Source organism: Xiphophorus maculatus, chromosome 8, assembly GCF_002775205.1.
Source record: "Xiphophorus maculatus strain JP 163 A chromosome 8, X_maculatus-5.0-male, whole genome shotgun sequence".
Lineage (NCBI taxonomy): Eukaryota > Metazoa > Chordata > Actinopteri > Cyprinodontiformes > Poeciliidae > Xiphophorus > Xiphophorus maculatus.
The window spans coordinates 1,917,981-1,940,947 of NC_036450.1; the positions used below are offsets into that span (position 1 = coordinate 1,917,981).

General features: G+C 38.1%; 1 protein-coding gene across 8 annotated transcripts in view; it reads left to right on the forward strand.

Annotated features, from left to right (window-relative positions):
* The window catches only part of LOC111609414 (transcription factor 4-like), a 105,592-nt gene that overhangs the window by 19,092 nt on the left and 63,533 nt on the right, over window positions 1-22,967 (forward strand). The gene's annotated exons all lie outside the window — the stretch shown is intronic.

A 22,967-nucleotide genomic window follows, 5' to 3' on the forward strand; every position in this document is an offset into this window, starting at 1 on the left:
TAAGAGGATGTTAAAGAGGACATTAGATGGCTGTTTAGAGTTTCCACTTCTCTCTTATTTTCCGGCTTGCTGCCTGTTGGATTGCCGTCCTCTGACAGCTTGAAGCCATTTGAGGAACCAATTATCCAATAATGCAGCTTTATGAAGTTCCAACCCTGCTGCTGTTCTTGGAAGGCAGAAGATTTACGACACCGGAGCTTTATGGGGAACAACCGTCGTTTGGAAGTGGGCGACATCCACGTCTGCAGAAAAACATTTGCATTAATGTCCGTCATTATCTGGGTTTAATATCTAAAGCAGCCGTAAATAACAAACACGCAAAACGCCTTGTAGCCCAAAGTTTGGTAGAGGCTTTGTGGTGTTTTTAGATTTTAATTATTGATTTGTTTAAAGATTTTAAGATGTAATCCTGACTCATAGTGACCGCAGCTTTTCAACAAAGATTTATTTTTGATCTTTGAGCCATTTTGTTTCCTTCACTGGAAAAACTTGGTTTTTATTCACGGCAGACATCTTGGACTGACCTGAGAGGAAGTCGGTGTTTGGATGGCATCAGGATGCCAGAAACAATCAGAAGATGACAAATTACATTTATCTGTACAGCATTTTTTAAATTTTCTTTAAATTCTAAAACGACAATTAACCAAAGAAAATTACATTAAATGGCAAAATAAGGATAAATAATAAACAGTAGTAATCCAGTCTAGAATGAATCATTTGTTAAAGTTGTTTTTAATCAGAATCAGCTCTGACCAGCTGGGCTTTTAGTTTTGTTTCAAAGGAACTCAGTGTTTCGGCTGTTGTGCAGTTTTCTGGAAGTTTGTTCCAGATCTGTGGTGAATAGAAGCTGAATGCTGCTTCTCCATGTTTGGTTCTGGTTCTGGATGCAGAGCAGAACCAGAAGACCCGAGAGGTCTGTAAGGTTGCTATGGCAACAGCAGCAGATCTTTAATGTTCTCCAGCTGATAGAAGGCTGATTTTTTAACCGTCTTTATGTGGCTCTGAAGGTCCAAACCCAGATTTCATCCTGATCTCCAGTTTCCAGCTGTAATAATTGAAGCTGTCTGCAGACTTTAGATCTACAACTCTAGATCTATAACTCTAGATCGTTCCTCTTTGATAATAACATCAGTTTTGTTTCTGATCAGATGGTGAAAGTTTTGTCACATCCACATATTTATCTGTTCAGTGATTGGATTGGTTCAAAGGTCACCTGGTGACATCATAACATAGAGCTGTGCATCATCTGCATAGTTATGGTAGCTGATCTTATTTCCTGAGCTGATGGGAGCATCTAGATGCAGAATAAGAGGTTCCCAGGATCGAGCCTTGGGGAACCCCACATGTGATTTCTGTTTGTTTCAGTGAAAACTTTCCTGCTGAAACATGCTTTGACCTTTTTCTGACTTTTATTTGTAGACATTTTTGAAAAACATCCTGTTTTTCATCCAGTCTGCAACTGGTCCAATAAAATGGATCAATATTCTATCAATCGTTATTTGATCAGTTTTTCTGATGAAATGTAACCAAATGGATCTAAAACGATCTGCTGCATCTTTCTTGAACATGCACGCTTCACGTTGTGCCTGAATGTCTCATTCTGCAGCAGATCTGTGAGAATGTAACCTGAGACCTACACACACACACGCACACACACACGCACACACACACACACACACACACACACACACCCAGGCATTCCCACAATACCTCTCTCTCTCTCTCTCTGTGTGTGTGTGTCAGATGTAAGCCTTTTGTCTGCTCTCGACCTCGCCGCCCCCCTCTCCGGCGTTGCAGGTGTTCATGGTGAAGCAATAAAACAAGTAGTGACTGTTCTCCGATCCGTCCCACGCTCAGACCCGGCTCGGCGTCGGCTCTGCAGGCCAGCGCCTCGCTGCAGCCGGCAGCCTGCACATTCACACGGATCCATGTGTGATTGTTCATAAATGGGTCAAACAGAAACAAACTGGACCTGCTGTTATCACTGCAGTCACTGGATGCATGGGGAGTTTAAACCACTGCTCTGCTGATACACTGACTGCTTTTCCTCAGAGTTTAGCTAGCTGTTGGATTCTTCTGTTTTCTAGTAAATGTTAACCTGAGCGAATGTTACTAACAATACTAGTTGCACTTTTATTAACAGTAAAATTGTTGAAAGTGGAATTATGAAAATAAATTTGTTTAATGGAAACAGGGAATTTTTTTTTTTTTTTGCATCATATAAGTCGTGATGGACAACTGGATGTTGCTACTGGCAGAAACGGCAAAGAAGACAACAGGAAGTGGAAGCAGGATGATGTTTTTAACATGTTTTTTTGTGCAATAATGCGTATTTGTGAGTTTAGTACATATTTTCTGCTGAAATTGTGAAAACCATTTGGTTTAAGTGATGCTAACTCCCACCTGCAGGGGGCAGTGTTTCTTAAACATCATTGATGCCTCAGCCTGACTTGATGTCAAGTTACCAGCCTTAAAAAGTCTTAAATTCATTAAATGAAAATCACATTTGGCCATAAATATGTTCATAACAGACAGCAAGTCGTCCAATAGGAACGTTTCATTTAAGTTGGCGCTGGATGCTGCCGCCGGATTGGTCTGCTTTGACTCTGTTTGCTAATTTCTAATTAACGCGCCGCATTAGCTTGGATAAAAACAGGAAGTTGCTCTTGGCGCTAGGATTGTCACGGGCATTTTTCGCATCAGTGTGTGGGTCAAAGGTCATGTACCTGCAGGCTCTGCGGTGGCTGCAGCGGTGCAGCGCGGCGCATGAATGCGGTTCCTGTTTGCCGTTTTGGCGGTGAGCACCAGACGGCCTTTCTCTTAATAATAATGATGTGAAATGTGAAACAGCAGGTTCTGGTCTCTGTTGGCGTAATGAGTCTGGTAATCAGGTCCGACAGACACACACACACACACACACACTCTGTGGTCACACTCAAACTCACACCTTAGGCATAAAACCACTGGATCACAAACTCTCTGTTGTAAAGCGCCTAAAAGTTGCTAATTAATTTACTAATATTGAGAATAAAACCAAAAAAACTGGTGACATTTTTTAAGCTTTTTTATTTATTTAATTATTTTCTACTTTTTACCCCTGAGGTGCTGGAGTGCCCTCTAGTGGCTCAATGAAGCATTACCATTGGCTAAATTTACGTTTGATAAAATATTTGATGCCTCCTGGACATTTAAGAATGAATTGGGACAAACCCAGATGATTTTTAACTTTCCCAGTTGGTTGTTTTAAGGTCTGATGTCTTTCCATCTTATTGGGGCCTGCCATGCAAAGCAATGGCAGGAACCTATTGCTATTGTCGGAGAAAGTGTTTCTTTATTCTTTATTTTTCTTCCGTAACCGTTAATGCGGCTCATACCGCTTGGTGCACACCTACAAATGAGGTATCAAAACCTGCAGAAAATTCACGCTATTCCAGCTATTACTTCTGGTGGGATTTGGGCTTAACGTGGCGACATAATTCGCAAAAAACTACGAAAAAAACCCCATTATAAGTCAATGGGAAAAATCCTAGAAATACCCTATTTTTGAGGATTTTCTGTGTCGTCACAAATTCACCTAGAAATGCCATTCAAATTTCATTTTGTAGATACGTCTGTGATCTCTTCGAAAGTGAAGACGGCTCGTCGATACCAGTTACGGTTTGTCCACAATTTGCCTCTAAGCGACCCAAAGTTTCTCATTTTTCCTAAAGTTAGAGTGCGTCTCTGGCTGCTTAGAGTGAGAGATGAAGACAACTTTTTCAGCCCAAATCATTTTTGAAATCGCCATCACGCCCACAAATATCGCACGATTAGTATCACAATCGGTCCTGACATTGATACGCCTGTCTGCTCCGGTAAAATGTTTTCGAAATTTATCTAGACCGTACGGTTTTCTGTCACGGTGCTTCAGAGCAAAGTCATGCGACAGGATTTTCTGAGGCTGTCTGAGGCTCTCTCCCATGTATTTGAATAGAATTTCAGATCTGGGCACAACATTTCTTTCTCTCATCACTGTAAATGCTCTGAGTGAGGTACAGATATGAATCTCGGGACTATCGCAGAAGACACATAGGCCTCTCATACGCTCGAAACGCTTTTCGAATATGTATTACGGTTCCCGAACAAGAAGGATTTGTTTCCAATGCTTTTTTTCAGTAAACCGTGTTGGCTCAAACACACAATTGTGTGTTTGAGCATGTATGACTCACAGCTCACACCTGCTGAGACCATTATTTACCATGGCAACGGAACTCAAGAGGCTGTTGGCTGCTGATTTGGACTACAAATACGCATCGCTGTAGTTCTATCTATCCTCAGTTGAAACAGATCAGGACTGAGAACTGGCCTTTAGAACTACCCGCTGCTATGGGCTGTATATAACTGATTTAACTCAGTAACTGTTACACATGGGATTATTTTGGAACTTTAAAATTAAGCATACTGAAAATTTCAAAATAAAAGCCTTGAATATTTTACATGACGTAATTGCTCTTTTTGGCCGTATATGACTTTTTCATCCAAAGCAATGTTACACATGGGATTAGTTCGGAACTTTAAAATGGAGCATAATAATAATTTCAAAATAAAAGCCTTGAATATTTTTACATCAGGTAATTGCTGTTTTTGGCTTTATGTGACTTTTTCATCCAAAGCACTGTTACACATGGGATTAGTTTGGAACTTTAAAATTAAGCATACTGAAAATTTCAAAATAAAAGCCTTGAATATTTTACATGACGTAATTGCTTTTTTTGGCCGTATATGACCTTTTCATCCAAAGCACTGTTACACATGGGATTAGTTCGGAACTTTAAAATGGAGCATACTGAAAATTTCAAAATAAAAGCCTTGAATATTTTTACATCAGCTACTTGTGTTTTGAGCATTATATAACTATTTTAACCCAAGGACTATTACGCATGGGATTAGTTTGGCCCTTTGAAATGAAGTTTAACAAAACTTCCAAAATAAAAGCCTTGACAACATTTTAAATCGTACTGAATGGTGCACGTCCGCCTCGCTTAACGTTCTTGTGGTTCTCCGCGTGCCACTGATTACGTTGCGGCGTTCTTTAGCGTCGACGCCAATTTGTGGCGTGACGACGCCGGGCCCAAGCCCGACGGGCGCGCCTTGGCAGGCCCCGGCTAAATTTCTTCAGAAATTTTGTTTTTCTAGTTAATATGCTAAAATTAACTGATTATTATTATTATTATATTGAATCATTTAAAAGCAATTGAACAGCAGCAGCTGGTTATAAATGGGCTAATTTGACTGTTATAAACTATTAGCTTCAGTGATTAGCTATTATGGTACTTGATAGGTAGAAGCATAACTCTGATGAGCTGTTAGTGTGGATGATTAGCAGTTAGCATTACTCCTCATAGCTTTTAGCGAGACTGGTTAGGTGATGGCATAACTTTAACTAGGTTATGTTGACTCTGATTAGCTGTAGGCATAGTTCTAATAGGCTGTTAGCTTGACTTTTGGTAGCTGTTAGCCTGTCTTTGACTAGCTATTAGCTTGGCTGATTAGCTGTTAGCTTGTCTTTGATTATCCATTTGTATAAGACCAATTGTTGACTTTGATTAGCTCTTAGTTAAACTCTTAGCTTGCCTCTTGCTGATCTTTTCCATATTTAATCCTGTGGAAGAAACAAAGGTGTACTTATTTTTCATACAGCTTTTTGGGTTTTAAGAAAAAAAACATTATGGTTTGTGACATTTGTGATTTGATTTATGTAATTTTCTAACTTGGTCCAGATCATATTTATGACATTTCTGAACTGACTTGGACCATGAAAGGCCATAAAACTATTTTTACTTAAAAGAGAAACTTAATGAAAACGAGCCGCCTGTTTGTAACTTAAATCATTTTTGTTTGGATGATTGCTGCTGTGGCTCCAACACAAACGCAGACGCACACATGGGCGTCCTTTAATGCGTTTAGAGCGAGCTGCAGGGCTCTCCGGCCTGCGTGTCCAGACATGTCTTATGTGGTTTTCAAAGGGGAAACCTTCACTTCACTTTACTGTGTGTGTGTGTGTGTGTGTGTGTGTGTGTGTGTGTGTGTGTGTGTGTGTGTGTGTGTGTGTGTGTGTGTGTGTGTGTGTGTGTGTGTGTGTGTGTGTGTGTGTGTGTGTGCGTGTGTGTGTGTTTTAGCCTGTTAGTAGGTTCTCTCTGAAAATCAATGCAGTTATGGAGTGCTGCACACACAGAGATACACACAAACTCCAGCGAGGCCTGTTCTCAGTCAAGTGTCACACTTTGCCCTCCTGACATCTGGTCCCTGAATCTCCTGTGTGTGTGTGTGTGTGTGCGTGTGTGCGTGTGTGTGTGTGTGTCTGTGTTTAATTTAACCAACCATTCCTTGTCTGTGTGACAGACTCTGCCAATACACTTGTACGTATTGTAAACCAAGCCAGCGTAGCCTGCTTGCTGCTCCGCGGTGACATTATTTGTTTAAAAACACCGACCTTTAAATCATCGGGCCGTTTCCTGTACTAACCAAGCATTCCTCAAACTCCAAAGAGTGTTTACAACGTTTTATAAATTCTGTTTTGTAATAGCTAAACATTGCATCACTTCACCATGAACTAATATTTCAACAATGCAGGATGGTTGGTAGGTTTGCCATACGGTTTGTGGGGAACTAAACTGAAATTTTACATTTAGAAATTCAGTAAAAGCAGATAAATACAGGTTAGCATTAGCACTGGAGCACAGCTAGCTGCTACAGGAAGTTAGAATCTCTTTAGCTAATGCTAAAGCGCTATACCAACACTGTATTCAGTTGAAGATTTATGGTCACTGCTTTAAATGAATATTAGCTTCATGCTGTTAGCTTGACTCTGATTAGCTGTTAGCTTGACTTTCTGTAGTTATTGATCTAAATCCAGACAGTGGTTAGCTTGAGCTAGTTTACCTCTCAGGTTGACTCTGATATTCTCAACAGTGGCTGGACTTTCTGTAGTTATTGTTCTACAGAGCCATGATTAGTTGCTGGCTGGGCTTTGAGTTGCTGTTTGTTTTTGCTCTGAATAGTTGTTTACTTACATTTTGCTAGCAGTTTAGCTAACTCTGTACAGCTGTTAGCTTCACCTTTTATCACAGTAGCTGTTACCTCTATAGCTGTTGATCTAACTATGGATAGTTTGACCTAGTTAATCTCTTAGGTTGACTGGTGAATAGCTGTTGTATTAGCTCTGAATAGCAGTTAGCCTGGATCACATTAGCTGTTGGCTAGGCATTGAGTAGCTCTTAGTCTGACTCACAGTAGCTATTTGAGTAGCCCAGCCTGCCATTCAGAGCTGTTGGGTCTTCTTACCTTTGGATAGCTGTCACTAGTTGTTGAGCTAACTTTGTGTAGATGGTAGCTTGATTTCTGCTAGCTGTCAAGCTAACGTTTGGTAACTGTTAGCATTACTTTGACTCGTTATGTTAAATCTGATTATCTGTTAACTTAAGCTAGTTTACCTGTCAGTTTGACGCTGAGTAGCTGTTAGTTTTACTTTGTTTAGCTGTCAAGCTAACACTGAGTAGCTGTAGCTTCAGATTTGCTTTGATTAGCTGTAAGCTATCTTTGAGTAGGTAAACTCTTAGTTTCAGTGTATTTAGCTCTTCACTTGACTCTTGCAAGCTAACACAGACAAATGAAAATATTAAATATGTTCTTATTTAAAATCTCTCTATGCACAGTGAATAGATATGGACCATTTTTCGTCATTTTCACCTAATTTTCAGTTTTTCTTCTCTCTGCTTTATGATCATTTCAAACTGTTAAAGTTAAACGAGAATCAATGTGAAGGAATTAAAAACAGAGGAAGGAAAAGGGAGGCAGATCCCAGAGAGAAAAGAGGAACTGAGATATTATGAGGCTTTCAGGTGGGAATGAAACATGAAAAGTGCTTCCTCATTAAAGTGGTATTCTCCTAAAATATTTAAAGGTTGGATGAATGTTCATAATGAATCTTTGCAGCCATTAAGCTGTAATTGCTCTGTAATGCAGAAACGCGTGCAGGTCGGTCTTACTGACGGGTTTTTCTCCAGTTCTGTCGTCGTGGTCCGGCGTTCAGGGGGGGGAGACCTTGACGAGGAACGAGGGGAGGTTGAGGTGAGTGGGAGGTTTGGAAGGACAAATGAAGAATGTGAGAGAGATTTTTTAACACCAAGCCGATATAATTTTTCACAGGTTACTTTTAAACGTGCTGCTCTGAAATAAAGCCTCACTTACCAACAGAAATAACTTATGTTTAGTTTTTTCTCCCATTATGTGGCCTATTTTAAATGAAAGCTGCAAGATGTCGCTTTGGGAAAATAACGACCACCTGCTGAGCAGGTCGTTAAATAAATATGATAAATTTACCACATTCCTGGAGAGAACTGTATGGTGTTTTTCTTTTTTTAGGTCAGGGGACTTTCAGATGAACATTAGCTGTTAGAAAGGCCACAGTCTGGGAGCTGGAAAGCTAAAAGCTGCAAGTCCAAGTCGTGTACGAGACATATTGGACTTGGAAACATTTCAACTAACATAAAACATAAACTTGGAGGTTTATGCTAAAGAGAGAGACAAACACTGATGGCAAGGGAGGAACAACTAGAGTAGCGTTTTAGAATTGATCTGTAAAAACTAGTTAAGCGAAGCTAAGTTAGCAAGACTGCTAAACAAAGAATTAGCTCCGCTGTTAGCATATTAGCGGATAAGCAGAAGTTTGCCCTCTGCTGCTTTGATGTTTGTTTTTATCTTGATATGAAGTAATTTGTTGTGTTTAGACATAATACTTGTGATAAGATGATTTTTTAAATTCCTGAATGATTTATGAGTCAAAAATAAGTTACTAAACAAGAAAGTGAAAATCTTTAGCTTTAGAAACTCAAAGTCTGAAGAATTGACAGATTACAAGAAAGACTCAATGATTTGATTTGAAGCATCAGATCAGAAGTGATTTTAAAAAGTTCAGCAAACATTTTAATCAAAATGTCTCGTCTCCAGGCTGAACAGAGTCCTTCAGGAGGGACTCAGAACCAGAGATGGGTGAAAAAATGTCAGAAATGCTTTGGACTGGCTGATGGCTGCGCAGGGCGGTGTGTTTAGGAACAGCGTGTAACAGGCGGAGGCTCGCCCCGGTTCTTGTTTAGCCTGTCAGGACCTGAATCCTGAAGCTCCCAGCAGCTGAACTCCACAAAAACCAACATTTTTACTTTTCAACACACAAACCGAATCAGACGGACAGTTTCTGAACGCATCGTCCTTCTGATCTCATCAAACACTCGACAACAAGTGCTAAGAGAGAAAGAGAGACTGTCTGCACACACACTCTCTCTCTCTGTGTGTGTGTGTGTGTTGGTTTTCTACGTGTGTGTCCCTGCAGCTTTGCACCCATGCAGACATGCTAACTTGTTAGCGGCTTCTCACTCCTTGTTTCCAGAAAGGGAGGTGGCATCCAGGTGGCAGCTCACGATCCACCTCTCCCCGGTCGCCGTTTACGGTCGCCGTTGGTAACAACCTCGTCATGAGAAAAGAGACACAGCAGGGAGTCTGCAGGCCACAAATAGCTCTCACAGCTTACCGTCTTAGTCGCATTTTATTATGAAATATTGATTCGCTTCGAGCTAATGGCCTAAATTCTGACAACTTTGTTGACATTTTCCAATTGATGTTTTTCTGTGGCCTAATTTTAAATTCAAACCTGCAGCAGTTTAAGTATTTTCCTAAATTTTAATTTAAAAAAATACACAAATTATTTAAAGCATAAAAACCTCCGTTCCAATTTTAGGAAACACATGAAAAATATAAATAACAAACATAAGGAGGAAACCATAAACATGAAATTATTTCTGTAGCAAATGTGACTAAATGTGATATTATCTGAAACTATTTAACTGATGATCCTTTTCTGGAAGCAACCAGGAAACTAAACCCCAGAACCAACTGATTGGAAGAGAAAAGGGAACTAAATATTTAGCTTGATAACTAAAATATTTAGCGCCAAATATTTATTTTTACTAGCAGACAGTTTTCTTTAAGTATTTAGCTCCAAACTAAATATTTACTTAGGTCTATATTTTGTAACAACTAAAGATTTTTTTAACAAGCTAAATATTTAGCTTCAAAATAAATATTAGCTTGCTAACTAAACGTTTAGTTAAATTAGTTTAGTTTAACTAAATATTTAATTTGAAGCTAAATATTCAGATTCTAACTAAATATTCCTTTGGTGAAAACATTTTTTCTCTTGTGAATAATGCTAATTATTTTTGACTAACTTTGCGAACAGCGCCCCCTATGCTCTGTGGAGTTCTGTGGTACTGCATCCTTCATCTTAATGAAAACTGTTGTAAAATTTGCTCCAGCCTTTAATCAGAGGTTCTGACTGATGTTCAGAAAGTTTTAGCTGTTTTAGTTGGTTAAATAAATGTTTAGCTCTTTATTTGAAGTATTTTTTCTCCCTCATATTCCAGTTTTTGTTCATGTCGATGCTCAGACTGCAGAACAATAACTGAAAGTTATGAGTTAAAATCAATGTTTAACGTCGTCACATTAATTATCCTTTGATTTGGATCTGAGAGGAGAGAAGACCAGACGAAGTGACGGTTCCTTCCTCTCTGTTAAATAATTACTGGGAAAGAGAAACAAACACATTAGTTTCACTCTCGCTTATAATCACTCAGCCTGTGTGAAACGTTTGTAAATTAACCAGACCGAAAGTTTTCCTTTCTGAGCTCAGATCACTGACACTTGTCACTTTCATCATCAATTATTAAGAAAAACTCTCATTTTATCATTAAAAATAAAACTATTTACTTATTTTAGATGGTCCAGATTCTGTATCTGTGCTCATTTCCGGTTTATTATCCACCAATATTCATTTTAATAAATCAGAATGTCTCTTAAGGAAGTTTATTTGTCAGGTAAAAACAAACAAACAAGTTTTCCTTCATTTAAATATCAAATCACTGAAGTGTGTTCAGAGTCGTTGTGGAAGGTGGTGCTGTGGGCAGGAAGGATCTCCTGTAGCAGTCAGTATCGCAGCCAATATGTAGAAGCCTCTGACTGAAGAATGTAGCAGCATGACGGTTTCATGCTAACATGCTAACAGCCCAGTATCCGGGCACCAGAGATGATATTTCACAGTAAAATGTCCTGGATGATGTCATCAGCTGCTAGCTAGCCGTGCTAATCCACTTCCTTTGCTTTTGCCGCCTTCCTTCCTGTGTTTTTTTTAAATGAAATGAATGGAAGAGACGTTTGAACTTCCTCCTTCTCTCTGCTGTCAGGTGTTAGCAGAGCTTCCTTAAGATGCTAATTATCCTCTCCCAGCAGTAACACCTTGTTGCCACGGTAACACATAACAATCGCATGAAGGTTAAACAATAAGAGCTAAAACTGATGTAGCTGCTCATCATCCAGAACCGGAGGGAAAAAATGTCCAAAAATAAAACGCCTGAACACAAAAATAAAAAAAAAACAAATCGGAGCGACTGAACAATGAACAATGTTCTATAAAAATTATTAGTAGCAAAGATTTCTGCTTTGGAAATTATTTTGTGATTTGTCTCATGTAATATTGTAACGTTAAAGGTTTTAAATGTTTGAAAGCAGAAAATCATAAAAATGAAACGATCGGCCTGAGTAGAACTGATCTGGATATTATATTATGTTTTATTAAATTACTGAAATAAATCAACCTTTCAATAATATTATAATGTATTCAGTATGACTATATAGTAATATTATTCCTTGTTTTTGGTCCAATACGTATTTTAATGATTAGCATGCTATTCTGCTAAATATTAGCAGGTTAGCATCTCTACTTATATTTTAGTCATTTTAAATTAATATTGAGCTCTGTATGGGGGGCTAAGAAAAATAAAACATAAAATAAAGGGATTAATTAGGAGAATTTTACGAGAATAAACTCGTACAAAATAGTCGAAGGAATACAAAAATAAAGTTTTAATTTTACTAAAACTACAACTTTATTCTTAATTTATTTTGATTTTATTCTCAGAATTTTATTTTCTTAGTGGCCCTAACACGCCGTCATAAAATGGAAATTAATTATTAGATTCTTTTAAAATCATAAATAAAAATTACTTTTCTTGTTGGAAACTTTAACATTTGATTCACTTGTAAGAAATTAAAAATTATGCTGGTTTAGAAAACTGAACATATCTGCAACTTTTACCATTTAATGAAGTCAGAAAGTGATTTTAAACCATTAGCTATGTTTAAAAAACCTTTTGAGTATTAAATTTTAAATTTGAGTTCACCTGAATATGAACTAAATAAACTCTGATGCTGGATATTCTGACTCAGCTGGTATTTTTGGTGAACTGAATCGGAGAAAACGTTTAAAATCAGCCGCTGTCAGGCTGGAGGTTTGAGGTCGTTTCGTCGGCTCTGTGAGTGCCACTGATTTTCCCAGTAAATGGTTTCAGTGGTCAGCTATTATTAGCACTTTGGACCGGCGCCGGCACAATTCACCTGAGCCCCATTTTCACTTCCCCAGCAGCGCTGCAAGCCGACTCGCTCATAAGAGATGTGCAGGGCTTTTCCTGTGCAGGTGCAGCTGGTCGGCCTGTGAGTCTGCAGCTTTTATTTATACGCCGTTCCGACCGCAGAGACGCAGGACGCATAAATTTAGATGTGACTGTCGCAAAGGAATCAAGTTTCTCTCATCTACTGGTCATAAAGCTTCAGATTAAAAACATACCACAGATTTAATGGTTTTACTTCAAGAACTGTTACCTGAACTATAAAACATATGAGACGATTATTGTGATACTTAAACATTTATTCACCCTTTGGATGTTGCAAATCAATTATAATCAACAAATGTTGACGTTTCTGACAGAGAAAAACCCCCAGAAAGTGAAACTCTGCAGTTTTTGATTGTTTTCAGCTAATATGGAACTTTAGCCATAACTTCTGCCAAACACCATGTTGGTTTAGCGCTCTATCGCTAGGAATAATGTTGGTATACTGAATTAGCATTAGCTTTTGCTAAGAACTATGTTATTATAGTGGCTTAGCATTAATGTTAGCTAAATATTGTGTTGGTGGTTTAGAGCTTTAGCATTAGCTTACTCTAATAATAATGTTGTATAGCTCTTTAGTATTAACTTCTGCTAAGCACCATGTTGGTACAGTGCAATAGAATTAGCTTCTGCTAAGCCTTCTGTTATTATAGCACGTTAGCATTAATTTCTGCTAAATATTGTGTTGGTACGGTGCTTTAGCATTAGCTTATACAAAGTTGGTATACCGCAATAGCATTAGCTTCTGCTAAATACACTGTTGGTATAGTGCATTAAGATTAGCTTCTGCTAAGCATTCTGTTATTATAGTGCCTTAGCATTAGCTTCTGCTAAACGCCATGTGAGTGTCTAGATTTAGCACTAGCTCCCACTAAAAATAATATTGATAAGTGCTTTAGCATTAGCTTTCAGTAAACACCATGTTGGTGTAGCACTTTAGCATTAGCAGAACTAATGTGTATGAGCAGCGCTGTAGGGTTAGCGCAGCTAGCATTTTAGCGGTGCTCACTACTGATATTTATCTTGCTAACTGACTGAACTTTAGCCAACATTTATCCACGACTTTTGATTATTTTTAGCAACATTTCCTGCAGCTTGTTGCTGATTTTGAATCCTAAGATTTTCTTTTCAAAACTCAAAATTGCCGTTTTATGTCTCTAAATTTCCCTTGCTCCTCATTTCCCCAGTTTGGTTCATAAAGATGTTTGTCACATTTCCCAGCGGCCGGGTTCTGATTCTGTAGGAAAACCTGGTCGCTTCCTCACAGGAATCAGCGGGAAGAGCGTGACTGGAGGACACGAGCAGAGGAAGAGCTGATAGGACTCGAACCCCTCCGGCTTGGCGCTCAGCCATGTTTACACTTGACGACAGGACGCCATGAAAGAGCGAGGAGAGGCGCGAGATAAAAGGGAAGAAGAAAGGAAGTAGAGAGGGAGGGAGAGATGAAGGGAGGAGGCAGGAGGGTGAGGAGAAGAAAGGAAAGAAGAGGAAAAAGGAGGGAAAGGTTCTTTCTAGTGGTAAGAAAGTCAGATAAAGGTGTAATGTTGGGTGGAAACTGCAGCTGTGACCTTTTTAAGCTAAATGCTACAGTTTAAATTTGGGAATTTATTAAAAACAAAATCAGAAAATCACAGTTTACATCATTTTGATTTATGAAGGCGTCTAAACTAAAACGTCAAGAAATGCAGCTATAATAAGGTGATTATTGGTAGATTTGTCCTAATCAATAGAGGCTAGCCTCCGTTTTTATATGTTTATAACAGGAGCAAACATGAAGGCTGAATATGGATCTTTAAAAACTGAAATGTTTGGTATTTCTACCGGAGTTAACCTGGAGTAATTGATGCGTGTTTGGCTGTTAGCATTACATATGATAGCTCAAAGTGGGAGGTAAAGACTGCAGACTTGAGCGCAAGTTTCCAGTAATCTCCACAGAGAGGGTGAATGATGCAACACGGTTGACTGCAGCTCCGCTGCAAGGTGTGCAGCGACGCATGTCTGTGTGGGTAAACCCCCTGCCTGGAGGTTCATGTCTGCACTCCAGCTCTGCTGAGAGGCTAGCAGATCAACGCTGGAGTTTCTTTGGGCCTAAACGGCTGAAACAACACAAACAGTGGATTTTTGTTTTCTCCAAGCCTCTCATTTAGAGCAGAGTTAGCCGTTAGCTTCATTTGAAGGTTTGAACTTGAATGAGAAACTCACCTGGTTCAGTGCGTAGCGCCCTCTGTGGAGCTAATGCTGCTATGTTATTCATTTTATTTATACATTAAGTAAATATCACATATTTATTGTATGCAAGGACAAAAACATACTACAGAAGAACTCAAGTGCAAACTTGTATTTTTACTTAGCTAACACATGTTTGAAGGCGTTTAGCCACAGCTAGCCTAGCTTGTTTCAATATGCTAAAATAGTTTCGTTTCTTCATATCAGCATCAGAGTGGAGAACTGAAAGTGGATTTCTAATGAAACTTGTTAAATAAATCTCGTTATTATTGTACTTTTGAAATTTCCAAAACTCTTTGGTCAAGCTAAGCTAGGCTAAAAAATGTTAATAATTTGTTTTGTGAGCAACGGCAACAACAAAATCATGACAAGGTGAAATATTTGACATGTTTTTATTTATGAATCGAAGACTTTAATTAGATTTTTATGGGATTTTTTTCACTTTAATTAGATGGCTGAATCAGTTGATGAGCTAGGTTATGCTAAGCTAAGCTACTCCATATCTAGTTTGTTAAAAAAAAAATTAAAAAAGGCCCAAAATAGCTCATAGTTGTTAAAATATTTATAAAGTACTTGTTTTCATTTTACAAACTGACCATATTTATTGAAATATTTGCCACTTAAACAAGTCGGAGGATATTAGCCTGAGATGGCTGCACAAACTTTAAAACGCTAAGCTAATATCAGGTAAAATTATGGAAACTGTGACTCAGTTTGATACAAAATGATAATCTGTAAATGCTAGAATAAAGTATTTTATATTTTTAATTTTTGAAGGTAAAGTTGTTGTTAGGCTAAGCTAGGCTAGGCTAACGCACATACTGCATCTTTATTTACTTGAATTAAGCTTCAATTTTCCACAGTATTCTTCCAGCAGGGCAAATTTGAAAGAAATATTCCTCAACATCTGAAAGTTTAAGCGTTTCTCCTCCGCAGGCGGCTTTCCAAAACGCGAGCCAAGAAACCTGAATTATCCACCTGCTTTTGTGGCTCCGGAGCGGCTTTCTGGTGCAGGAATAACTACTTCGCTACTGTTGATTTAAAAAGGGGAAAATGGAGAAAAAGCGAAAGCTGTTTTTTATTTTCTCTGCTAATTAAACACAGATGTCCCGGCACAATTCTCTGAGCATGTTTAACACAGCACCGCTGTTTCCTGATTTACTGTCGGCCATCTTTCCACTTGTTGAGAAACCGCGCGGCTCCTCCTCATCCAGCCCACTGGACTTTCTCCAGCTTTCAGAAAGCTCTCCGCTCCCCTCTTCCTGTGTGATTAAACTCACTCATATCTGTGATTGCGTGAGCTGTAAGCTGGCAGGTGTCTATATGATAGAGTTTTACAAAGCCAAACACAAAAACCTCCGCTGAGAGGAAGGAGGCTTAATTGAATTGTCAAACACGGATCTACCCAGAGACTCGGTCTGACAAAAACTCATCCAAAACAAACCTTGTCTGTTTCAATATCACAGCGTCTCACTGCTTCATTGTGCGCCAACCTGTCTGCCTTTCTGCTGGGCTCCGGTTCTGTTCATTAAGTCTGGGAAATCCAGGTGACACTTAATGGAAATAAGGAATCAAGCAGATGAAAGACGGATGTTTCTGAAAGATTTGGATGCCAACATCAAATTGAAGGAAGTTTGATTTTTAATGCTGATTTCTGAAACTTCTCTGGTCAAAATGCTTCTAGATAATATCTATATTTTAGTTCTCCATACTGGAACTAGTTACTACGCTGTACTTTTTACTTTTACTTTAGTAAGTACTACTCTTATTTGGTTAAATTGCTCCTTTACCCACTGTGAGTAACTTGATTGAAGGAACAACAAATATGTTTTAACCACAAATTCACCAGATACACATCTGCAATTCTGGTTAAAGTTTATTTTGAAAGACTGATCTGGAATTATTTTTCTTTTGCCTGCACGAATTATTCTTACTTTGATTCATAAAACCCAAAATGTTCCATCTGATGATGTAATTTATGATGTTTTGATTAGTTGCTCAGTAATTCAGTCGCCTTTTTAAAAATTACGTACTTTCTTACTTGAGTATTTTTTTGCGTGACAACTTTTTACTTTTACTTGAGTGCAGTTTTTGGGTAATTTATCGACTTCAGATTAAAATAAGTGTTGTTGCTTCACTGTGAGCAAATTTTCTCTAACTGAGCAGTTATTGGATGGATTAGAGCGGCTGCAGCGATCCGGACAGGCAGGTATTTCAGTTCACCTTTAAAGTCCCGGGGATCTTGACTCACCTTAAGGCCGCAGCGGCGCTCAGAGGAAACTTCTAGAACTGTAAGTCCGGCTAGCTAGCTAGCTAGCTTTACTGAATTCAGAGTTAGCTTTGTTTTAGCATAAAACAATAACATATAGATTAAATACTAAGATGAAGATGTATTTATATGTGTTTATTTATGAATCTAAGATGTGAAGTATTCAGCTTTAGCGTTTTAAAATTGTTTGAAGGTTACTGAAATGGCGGAACCTGTTACTCAGTTAGCCTAGGCTAAGCGGAGCTAACGTAACCTAGTTTTGTTCTAAACAATTTGCTTATAAACGGTCAAAATCATTCCATAGTTATATAAATATTTACAAGCAACCCAAAAAAAAGCATATTTATGAACTGTCCATATTTATTTCAATATTTGACATTTAAACAGTAGTCAGAGGCATTTAGCCCGAGGTATTCCTGCTAACATTATAGCTTTGAGTCTGAGTGCCATAAATCCGGTGATATCACAGGAACTGTGTCACATTTTTGGATGGATAGATGAACAAATTGTTGAACTAATACAAAGTAATTAGTTTTTGCAGCTTGTAATTATTAATCACAAAGCCTTGTATGTTAATCGTTGGCATAACAAACTATTAGAGCTTGAAGTCCCATGTAGCTTCAGTAACTTCAGATTTTTGTTGTTTTTTGCTGCTAAAAAATCTAACATAATGAAATGAGAAGATGAAGCTGTGTTGACGTGTTTTCATTTATGAATCCTAAATGTTTATCTTTCAGCTTTATTTTTTATTTTTCATTTCATTTTTTATTTGGTTAATGAAATAGCTGCACCTGTTGTTTAGCTAGGCTACGCTAAACTACTTCATATCTAGTTCTGTTCTAAACACAGTTTGCAAGAAAAAAAAATTTAAAAAGTGGTTTAGTTAATATTTATAAACTACCCACATTTATTGTAACATTTACAAAATGTCCATATTTATTCAGATATTTCGCTCATATTATTTTATTTTATTTATTTATTTTTATTTTATATTGTCTACAATTGCTACTCAGTGGTGGTTGTTGTGTGTCTTGTCTCTATGCTGTAACTGCGAAATAATTTCCCTGCTGGGATGAATAAAGTAATTCTATTCTATTCTATAAACTATTAGCCCAGGTGAGCTAGCTCTAATGTTACATCTTAGCTAGGTTTATGAAGGCCATAGACTATGTGGTAATATTACAGAAAATATGACACCTTTTTGGATGGATGTTAGGATAGTTGCAGTTCACTGTTATTATCCATCACAAAGCTTTATGTTAATATTTGGCACAACAACAAAAATAAATAGTAGCGCTTTAAGTCTCAGCTAGCTTTACTGACTTCATAGTTTCTGCTAGCAGCAAAAACAATCTCAAAACAATTATGTCATATGAAAACTGTATTGAGATGTTTTTATTTATGAATTCAACTTCAGAGTTTTAGATCATTCAGCTTAATAATATGACTGAACCTGTTTGAGCTATGCTAAGCTAGTTCTGCCTTAAGCACTTAGATTGCTTAAAAAGTACATAATCCCAAAAAGTACTTAAATATTTACAAACTACCCATGTTTGTTGAAATATTTGGGCAAAAAACAAGTTGGAGGCTATTAGCCTGAGCTAGCCCTACTAGCGCTGTAGTGGTAAGCTAGGTTTATGGAAAAATTAAATAAATTTGACTCATTTTAGGTTATATTGACAGACTAGCTTAGTGGTGGATGTATGAAGTGTTTCTGAAGCAGTTTTCATGCCTCAAAAATCTGATTTATTTCCATTTTTCAGTCATTAATTTTGCCTCCATCCCAGTTTGCGCTTCAGAAAAGTTGAGCTAACTTTCTAGCTTGTGACCAGTTTGCTCCCAGATCTTTGTTTTGGTTTCCTTTTTTCCGCCGGTGTTTTTTTGCTTTTGTTCTCCTGGTTGTGATGGTGTGCAGAGATCTAAGCCACAGTTGGCTGGGCTTCACATGGGCCGGCGTGGGGGGGGTTGTCAAAGGAATTGCCGCTCCGCTTATTCTTCCTCCATCACAGCGACGAAGACGAAAAAACACGAAACAAAAAGGATCGGCCTTCTTATTATCAATATTAATCTCTCTTTTTGGAAAGGCATCTGTAGGCTTTTAAAAACGGCGCATTCAAGAAAGCCATGTTTGAACTTGCTAATGTTTTCCCTCTCTCTCTGTCTACACAAACTATTCTCCCTCTTCATTCAGCTTGCCATTAGCTCTCCAAGCTGTTGTTTGTTTTCCCGCTTTAATGTTCCTCTATGAACAAAACGGCAGAGAGAAAGGGCCTGAAACATGAAGCGTGCTCGGTTTTAGTGTCTGTGTGCCATGCAGCGCGGCGGTTTGCTGTGGATGCCGCCGCAGAAACCTATTAGAGTCCAGATGTTCTAATTATAGAACGGCTCTGCTGCTTAATGACAGGAAACGCCGGGCGAGGTGTTTCAGCACAGAAACATGAATGAAACCGTCGAGCTCCACCTCAAGGCTGGAAATCGGATTTCCGTTTTCGGTGTTGTCCTGCTGGATACGGAGGGCTGGGGGAGGAAAACATTCGAGGCGCTCTATTTTCGTTCCTCCAGCTGTTAGAGGCGCGGCTCGGGAATCTGGGCGTGGTTCTGGTCCGTTTGGCTGAAATCACAGTTTGTCTCTTGGAGAAAATGTTTGGAGGCGAAGACACAAGCAACACTAAAAAAAGCGACTTTAGCAGAGCGATACAATTTGTACGGAAGAGGATTAGTGCCCATAATCTGTGGGGCGCGGTTTGTGAAATTGTAAAAATTAACAGCAATAATTTGCGTTGTTTAGACTGTCATAACAGAAAAACATGGGGGTTCGTTTTTCAAAGTCATATTTTCACAATATTATTCATTCAATGTTAGTTTAAAAATGCTGTGAATAGTTAAACTAAATATTGAACCTGGTTAAACATTTAGTTTTCTAAATGAACTTTTAGTTTATACATTAAATATCTATGTTTTTAGTTTGATAGCTAGTTAGTTTGAAGCTAAATGCTTTATTTATTTTGGGGCTTAATATTTTGTTTGTAAATAAAATATTTAGCTCCAAACTAAAAATAGTTTTAGTGTGGAACTAGTTAAAAATTTAATTTTTAAATCTATTTTTGATTTTTATTTTTTTTTCTTTTAGCAACAAATTAGCAGTAATTTAAGTGAAGAATAAGCGAAAACGAAGATAAATGAAGAGAGAAAAGAGGAAATAAAACTAAAGGAGGTGGACTTCCTGTACTGGATGATGACATCACTTCCTGCTTGCTCAGCCACTCACACTGAGGGATTGTAGGTTTTAGACATTTTAAGCAGCTTTAATAGAGATGTAATCTGATTCTTAATTCTTACTGTCTTATTTCAGCGTGTGTGTGTGTATGGGCGTGTGTGTGTGTGTATGGGCGTGTGTGCGTGTGGGGTGGGCGTGTGTGTGTGTGGGGTGGGCGTGTGTGTGTGTGTGTTCTGGATTAAACATGATTGTAGTTCAGTAAAGGTACAAGAAGCTTTTCCTCCTCCGCCTTAAATAAGACGGCTGAATTAAATGTTTGTTTCTCCGTCTGGTTTAACGTCCATCAGCTTCTCTTCTCATTTCTCTGTTTCTTTATTTATTTTTCTGCTCTAAAATATTAACCCCTTAAAGTTCCTGCAGTTTGAGCTTTGAGCCTCATGCACGACATTCGGGACATGTTTTATTTTGTGTCTCACTTCAGTGTTTCAGAATATCAAACCAGTTTAAATATTTGCCAAAAACGACACAAATAAAAACATAATACTGTTTATAGATGAAAAGGTTTACTGAGAAAAATCATCCAAATCTATGTCGGAAACCAAAGATGAGTTTTGTCTTACTTACATTGGCAGTTTTGTTTTAAATATTTAATTAAGATGATAAATATTTAGGGAATAAAGTAAATATTTAGTTGATTCCCTATTAGCTCCTAGTCTATTACTGAGCTAAATATACTAATTATTTAGTTAAACAAAATATTTAGCATTTTGCTGTAGTTTAATTTCTCTGTTTTTGAAGCCTGATGGGTTTTGTTTCTTTGGTTTGTGTCGAGGTGATGTGATGATCTCAGAGGTTTCAGGATTAAATTAAACAAACTGACATGTGTCAGTTTAATTGTTCTTACGGAGCTCCAAACAGGTGCAGCGTTGCTGGCCCACATCGTCACCGCTGGCCTCATTTCTGTCTGTCAGAAACCTTTGATTACAAACGTCACCATGTTTACATCACGCGTTCCCCGGCTGCGGCTTTCCAACCCACTGACACCGTTTGGACCCGGCAGGTTGGAAAGTTTGATTCTCTGGGTTAGTGGGTCAAACGGACGCATCGTGGATTCATGAGTCCAGAAAAATATGTCAAATAATAAAACAGAAATCAGTAAAACAGGTTTGTTTCATTATTGACCTACAAGAATTCAGGTTCATTTGAGGTTTTAACGCCTAAACTGTTTTTACAAACATTCAAACATCAGTTTGAATTTACACTTTCTTTTTTTTTATACGGTTTAGTGTGATCATCACTTTTTTCGGGCTGTTACTAAAGAAAATATGTCTATAAAAGTACGGAGGAATGAAAATTTAACTTCCCTTAACTCAGTTTGTTTGAATAAATTGCAAAACTCTAATTTTCTTGGGTTTTGTGTAAACTTTCAGTTAGACAAAGTTCACAGTCTGTTGAAGTTTTGGTTTTTGTAATTCTTCAAGTAGGTAACCATTTATATTCATGCTCTTATTGTGAAGTGGTGGAGGCTGTTTACTGTTTCCTCTCCTTCCCTAATAACTTTATTTAAAACAAACATGTAGGAACAAAATAAAAAAATAAATCTAATGGTATAGAACATATGTGTATCAACATGGTTGAATTTAGCGCTTTAGATTATGGTAAACATGTTGGTCTTAGTAGAAATAATGTTAATGATTAGCGGTTTAGCTTCCACTAAATACTGTGTTGGTATAGTGCCTAAGATTAGCAGAACTGTTTAGGATTAGCACTTTAGCATTAGCTTTCGTCAAATATTATGTTAGCATAGCAATTTAGCATTTCAGTTGCTAATGATAAGCAGCTTAGCAATAGCCTCCACTGAATATCATGTTTTTGTAGCACTTTAGCAATGGAGGAACTAATGTTTATGATTAGCGGTTTAGCATTAGCGTCCAGTAAATACCATGTTTTTATAGCGCTTAAATGTAGCACAGCTGTTTTTTTTTTTTTTTTCATTTTTTTCTCCGAAGAGTTTTTGCGGCGCTAGTGGCTCGTATTTTTTTCTACAGTAGGCAGACAGGAAGGAGGGTGAGGAGAGGGGGAAGACATGCGGCAAAGGTCGTCGGGACCGGGAGTCGAACCCGCGAACCTCCAAACGTGGGGCGTGCTAACCCCCTGCGCCACCACAGCATGCCCCAGCACAGCTGTTTTTGATTAGGGCTCTAGCATTAGCTTCTGCTAAATACTATATTGGTCTATTGCTTTAGCATTAGCAGAACTTTTTTATTATTTTTGCTGTAGGATTAGCAGGTAACCTTTTAGTTAGCTTCGCTCACCGCTGATAACTGATTAGTTTATGTAAATATTCCCTAATTTTGGCAGCTTCAGTTCTCCATACAGGATGTTACCTTTATGACACAAACAGCTCAGGGTGTAGAACTGACTTGTTGAATATAAGAAGAACTGATTTATTTTAGAACTGAATATTTTATCTATAAGTTGATATTTTTCCATAACATCGCCATAGAAAAACATGGCTTTAATTTAAGCTACTTTATGACATGAATGTATGATTCATGCAGATTTTCAGACAACAGGCTGGGTGTGTGAGTGGTAGTTTTTGGACACTGGTGTTTTTGTCCACTCTGATCCCCACACATGCACACATGGGCTAACTGTATTAATAGGAGTCTGTTTTGTGTCAGGCAGATCTTAATAGGATCATTGTGAGAGACATGGG